The following is an 11,118-nucleotide window of genomic DNA, read 5'->3' on the forward strand; positions in this document are numbered from 1 at the left end:
GGCGTGCCCCCCACCATGGCTCGCCAGGCAGGGGGTGCCCTCCAGATCTGCCCAGGGCGGAGGTGCAGGTTGCAGCTGGCGCTGTGCAGCCCTTCCTCAGCTGGGGCTGGGCTCAGAGGAGGAGCTGGCAGTGCTGGAAGGGGCTGTAGCCACCCCAGATTTCACTACAGCTCTGCTCCCAGCCCTGCACCAGGTGCAGCCTGACTCCATGTCCCACCTCCATCCACTTGTCGGGAAGAGCCAAGGCTGTGCTGGGCAGCTGGCAGCAGCAGCAGTGCTACAGCGAAATTTGGGGTGGCTCTCAGCCCTCTCCCAGTGCCTGCTTTGAGTCCACCCCCTTCAAGAGCTCCGTGCAGCACCGACCAGAAGAGGTTAGGTGTGGGCACCAGCAGCGCTGGGAGGGGGCTGCAGCCACCCCAAATTTCACCATAGCCTTGCTTCCAGCACCACTGCCAGCAGCTGCCTCAGCTCTTCCTGTTGCATGGGTGGAGGCAGGACATGGAGCCAGGCTGTGCCTGGTGGTACAGGGCTGGGAGTGAAGGTGCAGTGAAATATGGGGTGACTGTAGCCCCTCCCAGCGCCACTGGTACCTGCTCTGAGCCCAGCCCCCGCTAAGAAGAGCCCCATGCAGTGCTGGCTGCAGCTCACCCCTCCACCCACACAGATCTGAGGGGCACCCCCCCACACCCTCCCAGAGTGCAAGAAGCAGCAGCAAGAGCTCCCCCCGCCATGAATCACACACTTGCACCCCATGCCCCCTCCCCCCAGGCAGCACCTGACCCCTCCCTCACTGCAGGGGCATTGATATGCCCCCCATCGTCAAGCCCCTTCCGACTTACCAGCTGGAAGCAGCTTTCCATGCTGCTGCCTCTGCTTCGTGCTGCATGCAAGCACAGGCATTTATCAGCCCAATATCTGATAGAGCAAATTCTCTTTATATCAGTACTGATCCAATAAATCGGACCGATGTAAATCGGTGCACCTCTATTTCCTATGGAACTTCATTTCTGTGACTTTGGCTAGCCCTGGAAAATGCTTCTTTCTTGGTAGACTCTTGTATTATCCTTCTTAAGGAGTCAACAAGTACCTATCATAATCAACTTAGGCTCCTCTTCACTGTCAAACTGAGCTTTGCATTATAAACTCAATACAGCTAAAATGACTTCAAGGCAGGACTTGGCTAACTTAAATGGCACTAGGATACACTTAAAGGATGGATCAAAAGTACTGTTGTGATCAGTGTACTTACTACTCCTGACAAAAATTTACATTCATTTTTTTTTTTAATTTATAGGGTACTTACTGCTTGTTCACAAAAGCTACCAAGTGAAGAAGTTATAAGTGTGAATCATTAACCCCGATATAAGTAAAATCTTGATGTTTCACAGATAGCATTTAATAGCTAAAGTCACGGGTAGTCCGGGAACAAACTTTACAGTTCTTTATACAGAGCTGAGGGAAATGACTATAAAGCCTGAAACTTTAAAGGCAGCATATTTGAGGAACTCTTGACCAAACAACTCCAAAAGCATACAGTATTAGAGACTGCTTATAAATGACATGCCATCTTATTCTGAAGACTACTCATTCTGTGCAACAAAAAACATAAAAATTGCATCTTTAATGGCAAAAATGCCAAAGATCTGGTGCCTCAGGTTCATACATCCAATGTTACGAACACCAAGTTCAAATCCCACAAAAGTTTCTCTTCAAGGTAGGAAACAAGGAAAAACAAGAACAAGCCAAAACTTTAAAGCCAAGAGGGAGAACACAAGCAAGAACACTCCAACTGATGTACCCAACTGATACTGCTGCCAAATATTTTGATCAGATTAAAGCATTTGTGTTTCTTCTTAAAGAAAAACTAAATAGTCCAAAATTGTTTTGTAACCTACAGGTACATCTGTAGAGAAGCGTTTCCATTTAGCAGTGCATACAAACCTATTAGGTTTGAACTCTGCATATACACGAGCAGTTGCTCACGTCATCTGCATAGCAAGTAAGATGATTTAAAGAATCTGTATACACCCAAGTTGCAGTTCTGAGTTAATAGTCTCAAATTCTATTTTTAAGACTGATCTTTGCCTTACTCTCTGTTAGACAACACTCAGAAAACTCCCAAAGGGCATGGACAAAGCACTAACAATAGAGGGTCACTGCCATACCATTCAGATGCAATTATCCTTGACAATAAACTTATGAAAACAATCTTATCAGAGGGAAGGTTAAAGTCATGTGACAAAAGTCACCGCTTTTCAGGAGATCTGAACAGGAAGTCACTTGAGAGAGAGAGAGAGAGACTGGAACTGAACTGCACGGCTCCTGTAGATTGCTTAGAACAGAGGTTCCTAAACTCTGACAGACTGCGCACCAATTTAAAACAATACAACCTTAAGTACTACCAGCACTAAATTCAAGTACCACCTGCACCCCTGCATGTCATATAAAGTAATTAGGGGTGTACTTTGTAGCCATGGTGGTCTGAGACAAAAAGACATACAAAAAACTAGAACCCTTGGTTACAAAATTATACCTTTTATTAGACCAACTGGAAAATGGCAAGAAAACTGTCCTTTTCTGCAAGCTTTAGGGATCAGAGTCCCTTCATCAGGCTCTGGGAAATCAAAGGTAGGAATCGAATTTGGAGAGATTCAGAAAGATTCAACAATTCGGACAGACACAGTTTTAAATGTTTTTTCTACATACCTGAAGGTACCAGGCAGCTCGTGAATGTCGAGATGCTGGGGCAGATGGAGTGTCCCACAGGAGCACGGGGTCCCCCCCAGCATGCTCAGCAGCAGACCTGGAAATGGACCAGAAGCACTTCCAGTCCGCTTCCGGGTTCACCGCTGAGCACGCGGCCCTCTCCCCCACAGCCCATGGGACATTCCATCCGCCCCACCATCGCAGTGTTCACAAGCTGCACCTGGTAACTCAAGGTACGTAGAAAAAAACATTTAAAGCTGTGTCTACGGCTGAATCGCCGATTCTCTGAATCAGCATCGAATCTTCAGATTTGGATTTGGCCAAATTAAAATCGGGGACAGCGATCTGAATCAACAAATCGAATTGCCATCCCCGATTCGGGTCCAATCCAAACCAAATACGGCCCATTTCGCACACCCCTATTGCCCATAGACTGTTTAATATAGCTGAAAACTTGTTTGTTATGTTGGCAATCTGGTTAGTCACAAGGGGGCTCTTAAGATGCCACCACACTATTTTACCAGGTGCAGGAAAGCCAAGTGACAGTGCGTAATTACTCAAGTTTTAAGAAATTCAGATCAATTCACAGTTCCATGATGCTTGAAGACAGGTAAACTTGCATACAAGATCCAATTCCCCCCTCCCCCCACCAAACAAAACTAGAACTAGAATTAGACTAGTACCAAGAAATGGCCCCACACACACCTTCCACAGTACCTCCACGTTAAGGAAATAGCCTACGTCAGGTGATTCTCTAGTCCAATAAAGAAGGTATTGTCATGCAACCTTAACTGGTTATGGAGGAACCTCATTTCTTTTTCAAGACGGCAACATTTCCAGTACTTGCTGGATGCGAATAGGCTTATCCCCATTCTAAAAAGACTTAGTTCAAAATGCAATTTCTGAAATTATTCTGAAACTATTTATGATATCCTGTTGCTTCATTGGTCCATACCTCTTCAGTAGGTGCAGCACCATAAGCCTAATTTCTCTTGACAGAAGAGCTTAATCTTTAGGTAGTCCTCCTGGGCTACATAAAACTCTTCTCTGACACAGTGTTAGGACTCAGAATTGTTCCTAAAATGTATCATGCTGTATTCCTAAACTCAAGAAAATGTTCTGAATATCTGTCTGATACCACAGATCATGTGACAGACTCATTCCGATAAGGTTTCCCAATCCTGGTAGATGTCCATTATCACCAAGATAGTTGTGAATACTTGCAAATTGTACTTGCAGGAAAATGTTTTGATGATGTGACTGAGTGGAGGGATGTCAAGATATACACAGAAATGTTTACTTAATGTATTTGTTTGGTTGATAGACCATTTCAGATGTAGTTGAAGTTAGTCTGAGGCAAAACTTAACAAATGTTTTTTATAAGCACAAAGCCACTGCCAGAGGAATCTGACGTATACCTTGATAAACTGGAAGACAGCATTGTTTTGAAGATGCTATTATAAAAAAGGATATCATGCTACCCCCTTTATTTCTACCTGACTTAGTGCAATTTCAGTTTGAAGTGTTGTAGCTGGCCTCCAGCTGGTCTTCCTTTCTTGAGCCTGAAGAACTGGCTCGGGGTGGGCAAGATGCAACCTGTGGGCTGAATCCAGCAAGCCAGGGGATTTTACCCCCCGCTTCCACCCTACCTAGGTGCAAGGGCAGCCCAGGCCATGGTGCATGAGGCGGTCCCACTGCCTCCAGGCATACAGTGGGGCTTGGTGGCACAGCAACGGCTCCTTCTCATTGCTGATGGATGTTGACCTGCTGCCTGGGCACCCCAGCCCATTTGCCGTGCACCCACTGCTGGGGACAGGGTAGGTGGCTGGGTGAATGAGGTGGGGTCATGGGCAGGCATGGCCAGGATCTTGGGGCAGTGACAGCGTGGGCACAGGGCACAGCCACGATCTGCTCCCCACATGGTCCTGCAACAGACAGGGGTGTGAAGGGAGTTGATTGTGACTATGTACCAGGCCGTGGTCCTATATTGTCACCACCCCAAGACCTCAGAGCCAGCTCTGGACGCAGCTCCCTGCCCACCCAGAGCCTCATCCCACTTGCCTGGCCACACAGGGCTGGGGCAGAGCTGTGATCTGCTCCCCACATCCCTGCCAGCAGAACTGGCGCCTATTGCAGAAGAGTGTGGGCAGCAGATTACAACCCTGTGATCCATTCCCAGCCAGCCCACTCCTGGATGCTGCTCCTGAGCCACATAAGGAGTTTTGATCACCTGTTACCTGGGGGGAAAGGAGGCGGACCCAGCCTATGACAGCTCACCAAAGCTGGCCCCTGGGCACAAATACTTGCCCACCCCTGAACAGAGAGACTCTCTCCCTCAAATCAAGTCACTGAGGTAAAGATCTAATGTCAATATCCTTCTTAGATACAACCCCCTGCCCCCAATCAAGACATGTCTAGATCAGGGGCTGTCAACCTATTGGCCCATGGACCAGATCTCAATGGGGGGGGGGGCAGCGGCGAAGTGGAAGAGACAGCAGCAGTGAGAAAAAGGGCCTGACCCCTGTGCAGAGCTTGGAAGTTTGGCAGCAGTGGCAGTTTTAATTACCACAGTTACCCCATGCAAAAAAAGTTTCAGGACCTGTGGGAAGCCCACCAGCCATATGACATGGCTCTGCAGGCCAGATCTGATACTGATAAAAATATCGGTTTTGCTACACACTTTAACTGCTTTCTGTGCCTCAGCATACCCTTCAGGAATCACTGCCCTGAAGGATTACACAAAAACAAACAAACAAAGGAAGGAAGGAACCAAGAAGCAGGTAAAGAGCAAGAAAATCCCCGTAAATCAGTTCAAGACTTTTTCATAGCATCAAATTGGATGTCTGGGATGGACTTCATTAAAAGATTCCAGCAGAGAAAGTGTAATTCCCTTTTCAGATGTTGTTATCCCCTAGGCCAGTAGTTTTCAGCCTGTGGTCCACCTCTTGGAAGTCCACAGACTATGTCTAAGGGGTCCATGAAAGATGACTATGATCAAAAGTACGTGAATACTCACACTTACAATTCAAAAGGGGTTTGCACCTCCATTCAAAATTTCCAAAGGGAGTTCGCACTTCCATTCAATTTTTTTTTTAGGGGTCCACAAATGAAAAAAGGCCGAAAACCATTGTTCTAGGAAGCTCAGACAGCTTCAAACGAAGTCTTCATAGCAGAGGCATACAAACCAAGAGATGGAAAGGTTGATTTAAGTCTTCAAAGGATGCAAAGTCTCACAAGTCCAGACCAAAAAAGTGAAATCATCTGTTTCATTGAGGTACCTTCCTTTTATAACCTGTTGCCATTAGTTATACCACATCTTCAAAGATAGTTCTAGACACTGCAGGAATGATTTTGGCAAGCAGAGGGGTAAACAACCCTCCCCCCCATCCATTACTTTTCTGTAATTTTATCCATAAACTACATTGCTCGTTTCTGGCAAAGAAAGCCTACTCCATGGTTTGTCTGAAAGTCAAAATAGAAAAATATGGGATTATTCTAACAAAATGACTATCTTCACTGAGACATTCTGTTTTTATGCCTTGTCATCCTTCGCATTGGTCCATATTACCTAGATCACCAGCCGCTAGCCTTTACCACTGAAGATTGTGCATTAAAATTTTCAATAAAACCAGACACACACATCTTCTTAACTCCTTAGACAGAATTCAGTATGTATCATATGCAGACTGTTTTAGCAACTATGAGGACTTGAATAGATTAATTTCTTTATTTTTGCAAACTGCAATTAGACCCTGTGAGCAAAGACCGCTGCTTTGCTTCAAGAGCTCTTAAAACGTCCTTGTAGCGTCTCCGCCACCTTTTTCAGGAGGCTTTACAAATTCTGGATGCTGGAAGAAATTAATGTCACCACCATCTTATCAAGATGATACAGGCAGTCCCTTCCTAACCAGTTGCATCATTTCCACTCAGCTACTCTGTTGCTATTCTGAAATAACATAATCCCAAAGTATGAAATAAAGGTTCTCTGAGGCTATACAAAAGGAGGTCTGTACTTCTTAAGTGTGAGAGACACATGAAGATCAACATGGCCAGGTCAAGACGACATATGGATATGCATATTATACCAAGGAGGTTGTATTCAAGCACCATGGGAAGTTCCAAGCACGTGACTTCTAACTAAGGGACAGCAAAGTGAACATCTCCTATAATAATGGTGTCTGAAGTGATCCAGGGGAGACCAAGTTGATCTTGGGCAAGAGTTTCACTTTTGGAAGCTGCAGATGACAGTTGATAGATCTTTGAAAGCAAATGACAAGGATCTATCCACTTTCAGAGAGAAATATCTGGGGCAAGCTCACAGACTTCTTCAGGTTCCAGGTGACTGGATGAAGAGCTTCTTAATAAGTACAGAGACAAAGATCTATAACAGTGGGGAAAGAAACACTTCAGTTTCAGGGTAATCCTAACATCACTGGATTTAAGAAGAACACTCCAATCAATAATGTTAATGCTAACATAGAATCATAGACAATAAGAGATGGAAGGGACCGCAGGAGGTCATCTAGTCCAACTCCCTGCTAAAAGCATCCCCAACTAAATCATTTCAGTCAAGGCTTTGTTGAGCCTCGCCTTAAAAACCTTCAAGGATGGATCCACCACCTCTCTAGATAACTTATTCCTGTGCTTTACCACCCTCCTAGTGAGAAAAAGTTTTCCCAATATCTAACCTAAAACTTTCCTTGCTGCAACGAGATTACTGCTCCTGGTCATCTGCCACCGCTGAGAACAGTCTAGCTCTACCCTCTTTCAAACCACCATTCAGGTAGTTAAAAGGCTGCTATCGAATATCCCCCTCAGTCTTCTTCTGCAGACTAAATAAGCCCAGTTCCCTCAGCCTCTCCTCAGAAATCATGTGCTCCAGCCCTTGAACCATTTTCGTTGCCCTCTGCTGGACTCCAACTTATCCACACCCTTTCTATAGTGGGGGGGCCTAAAATTGGACACAGTACTCCAGATGTGGCCTCGGTAGCGTAGAATAGAGGGGAATAATTACTTCCCTTGATCTGCTGGCAGCGCTCCTATGAATACAGCCCAATATGCTGTTAGCCTGTTTGCCAACAAGGGCACATTATTGACTCATACCCACCTTATTGTCCACTGTAAACTTCAAGGTCCTTTTCTGCAGAGCTGCTGCTTAGCCAGTTGGTCCCAAGCCTGTAGCAATACACAGGATTCTTCTGTCCTAAGTGCAGTACTTTGCACTTGTCCTTGTTGAACCTCATGGGTGTATCCACATATGCTGGCACATGCACTTGCAGCAGCTCAAATAGCAGTGGCACAAATTTGTGCCGGAGATTTGCTCCTCGGCACATGTGCCTTAACATGAACTCTGGTGTGGGGCAAATTGTGCCACTTGGGGCAAAATGACTCTGCCCAGATGCTCCCTAATCTCCAGCCAGCAATATAAGAGCCTGCCCTGGCAAGCAGCTCAGGGCTACTTGCCTTTATGAGCTTCTGAGGCTACAGCACTTGGTATCTGGGAACACTAGACCCATGTGCCAGCTAGCCCTGACCTAAATTGGCCCCTGCACCTTCTACCCTCTGCAGCAGTCTGGCAGTGGGGGCTGCTGCCTAGCTGTGACCTGCTGCACACCTGTGACAGCATCTGCCCCCTTGGACATGCCTGCCATGGCTGCCTGCCTGCCAAACCCAGAAGGGGACTGCACAGCTGCCTGGGCTGTTGTACAGGTACTGCAGCAGAGCTGCCTGCACATTTGGGCCAGCTACCAGTGGGCCGTGGCTACACAGCAGGCCTCTGGGCAACACTACTGTCATGTCTTCTGGTGCCCCTGCTCTGCCATCTGGGCAGCTATTGCCCATAAGATGTGCTCCTTGCAGTGGCCCACTTTAAACTGTTGAAGTGTGCCTTTCTGGCCCCAAATGGCCAGGAGGTCAGCCACCTCATTTGCCCTCTGGCTGGGTCTCTGGCTTTGGTCCTGGGCAGGCTTCTTGCCCAGGGTCCTGCTACTTGCCTCACTAGCAGGGATCCTGGTATTCCCCGTTTAAAAATGGCAAATTCTCTGACAAATAAAACCCAAATTCTCTCATTAAAATACTCAAAATTCACGTTCTTCTGGAATTAAAATGAAACACCCCTATATATAGAGAGATCAGTTCAGCAATGTTTTATTGATATATTTACAAGTGTAAAACAATTTGGAAGCCTATCAGTGCCACTATCATCATCATAAAACAAATTCTAAATAATCTATACATTTTGGTGTTTGCCTTTGGTTTTATCATAGAAATAAAATCAGAGTTGCCCCTCCACCCTTTGCTCACCAGCATGTGGGGTGCTGAGCAGCACCAATATACTAGTGCCTGCCCCTCACTTTCAACCCACAGCCCCTCCCAATGCTCACTAGCTCCCTCCTGGCAGCAGCTGCATCCTAGCACTAGGACATGAGTCCAGTGGCAGCTGTCCCACCCACTGCTGTGGCTCTGAGCAGTGCCAGCCCTTGCTGCTGGGGCCTGGTCACAGGAAGCAGAACAGTCTCCATGCTGTTCCTGAGAAGCCCTCCACTGGGACTCAGGGATTGGGCTGGGCAAACCCCTTCCTTTCCAGGCTGGCCTCCCCCTGCACAGGCTACTCTAGGGGGGCAGGGAGTCTAAGCCTGGCTCAGGCAGTCTCTCCTACCCAGGACACTCCCCACCCCCAACCCTCATCTCCCTCTCCCTCTCTGTTGTACACCCCTGCTGCCACCTCCACCCCTAACCCCAGCCCATCACACCCCACCCAAGTTTCCTTGGACCAGGAGCCCCCAAAGGCCAGGGCCCCATGTCCCAGCACTGGTGTAGGCAGGGCTGCAGCGTGGCAGGTGCCCCAGCAGCCGCGGCTCCTGCCAGCAGGACCTGTCTCGTCTGGCAGCTGGGCACGCAGGGTGAGAGATGTGGGGTTTGTGAGGGCAGCGTGGGGGACTGCTCAGGAGGGGTGGGTCCTCCCCCACAGCAGCAGCCGCCGAGCCTGGCCAGTCCACAAACCCTTGGACAGAACCAGGCCAGCTCCTGCTGTCATCTGGGGCTTCCAGCACTGCAGACAGAAGCTGTACGCCCTCAGGCCAGGCTGGGTCCTGCCTGCATGTGCCTTGCTGCTGCGGCAGGGAAGGACAGCAACCCACCCTTCATGAGCAGTCCCCACCACCCCCACCCCCTTATTCTGCTTACTTGGGACAGCACCCAGGTCCAATCCACTGCTGCAGCCTTGCTCTGCTCCTATTTTTCCCCAGCATGTGGGGGCACCAAGGCACCAGAGCATCTTTCTGGAGGACCTAGCCTTCAATTACTTTTTTCCCCAGCTTTTTTGATACCAGGATTTCACAGTATAAAATTTAGAGCCTGCGCAGGAACATTTTTGTTGTTGTCGTTTCTAGTGTGCCTCTTGTGGCATCTCAAACTACTTTGAGGCACCGCAACAGGCACGTGCACGCTCATCTCAATGTGCCCCATAAGATTTCTTTTGGGCCAATCCTCCAATTTGTCTAGGTCACACTGAATCCTGGCCCTACCTTCCAGCATATCTACTACTCCCCCTAGCTTGGTGTTGGCCATGAACTTGCTGAGCGTGCACTCCATCCCACCTTCCAGATTGTTAATGAAAATATTGAACAAAACTGGCCCTAGGACCAACCCCTGGGGCATTTCACTTGATATCAGCTGCCAACTAGACAGTGAGACACTGATCACTACCTGTTAAGCCTGATGATCCATCCAGCTTTCTATCCACAAGTCCACTCATCCATAAAACATTATCAGTCCCGAGTGAAATGACATACAGTGAAGGGCACCTTGGAAATTCTTGATGCTGCTACTATAGATGATGCTGGGAGAGCGTTCGATAGATATCAGGACAACTCATAAATCCAACAAAAAACCCTGCTTTGCCCCATGTGGGATCAGAACCAGGGCCAATAAGTAAAATCACTGCCAAAGGTCCAGCCACCATTATAGAAAGGGAAGGATGATTCTGGCTTTTTGTTATTGAGTACTTGAATTGGGGGAAGCAGTTTTGAAGAGAAGCAAACTGCAAGTCCCTTTCTCCCACAGAGCCAGAGGTAACTGACTGACAAGTGTGTCCAAGAAATATCTGAACTTTTAAAATGATGATTCAGCTTTCTGACATGCCCTCAACACCTTAAGTGATATCGCTTCTAGATGGAACAATGGCAATACCACTTTTGCAGAAGCAGCTGCAGCAGGCGTTTCTTTCATCTAGGTAACTTCCGAGTGAGATCCTCCAGTCAAATTTTGTCAGGAAAAGATTTTAGATCTCTACTCTCTGGATTTTGGAGAAGTTTGAAAACTGCTTACAAAACCCATGTTCAGGAGAAGGTCATATCCACATAAAGACAAAGTCATTTAGGAACACTAAGACTATTTCAAATAATTGCCCTC

At 47.4% G+C, this 11,118-nt stretch overlaps 1 protein-coding gene across 1 annotated transcript in view; it reads right to left on the minus strand.

The window, feature by feature from the left end:
• ZBTB10 (zinc finger and BTB domain containing 10) overlaps positions 1-11,118 on the minus strand; it is a 38,406-nt gene that overhangs the window by 15,580 nt on the left and 11,708 nt on the right. The gene's annotated exons all lie outside the window — the stretch shown is intronic.

This window comes from Alligator sinensis, unplaced genomic scaffold (assembly GCF_000455745.1).
Source record: "Alligator sinensis unplaced genomic scaffold, ASM45574v1 scaffold910_1, whole genome shotgun sequence".
Lineage (NCBI taxonomy): Eukaryota > Metazoa > Chordata > Crocodylia > Alligatoridae > Alligator > Alligator sinensis.